Raw genomic sequence first — 737 nt, 5'->3', positions numbered from 1 at the left:
AGTGAATTTTTTTTTTTTTTTTTTTTTTTTTTTTTTGAGACAGGGTTTCTCTGTAGCTTTGGAGCCTGTCCTAGAACTAACTCTTGTAGACCAGGCTGGCCTCAAACTTAGAGACCCACCTGCCTCTGCCTCTCAAGTGCTGGGAGTAAAGGAGTGTGCCATCACCACCCGGCATGAATAGACTCTTTGTTCTTGGACCGGAGTGAGTCTCCTGGTGGTGATTTGGTTTTTAGAATTTGTGCATAACAGGAAGCATCCCATGACTGATAGATAAGACAGTCAACACCTCCTGACAGACAGGACACACCCAACACCTTACCATAGGACACTCAAACTGCAACCTGACTTTATGGCTGGATGTCAGCGGCAGAGCACTTACCTAGTGTGTGTGACACTCAGGTAGACTTTAGGACAAACCATCGCTGATAAAATGTGGTGTGGGAACTTAGCCAGCATGGGGAAGGGAGGCTCATCAGGACAGGTTGATGCCAGCTCACGTAACCTAGCAGAAGCCTGCATCCTGTGCCTCAAAAATTCATATGAAGACACCAACTATTCAAGCTACAAGCAGCTTTTCACATAAAAGAAATGCACACACCAGCCATTACTTTAGCGGGTTTACAAAGCTTTCCTCCAGTATGTGTTCTTAGGCTAGGGATCCCTATATTTTGCACAACGCTTTTCAACCTTCTAGCACTTTACAAAACAACATGCTTTTTTTTTTTTTTTTTTTTTTT

This window comes from Alexandromys fortis, unplaced genomic scaffold (assembly GCF_014885135.2).
Source record: "Alexandromys fortis isolate MF-2015 unplaced genomic scaffold, M_Fortis_MF-2015_v1.1 scaffold_59, whole genome shotgun sequence".
In the NCBI taxonomy this organism is placed as follows: Eukaryota; Metazoa; Chordata; class Mammalia; order Rodentia; family Cricetidae; genus Alexandromys; species Alexandromys fortis.
The sequence above is the reverse complement of the archived record's forward strand: the minus strand, read 5'-3'. Positions refer to the sequence as shown.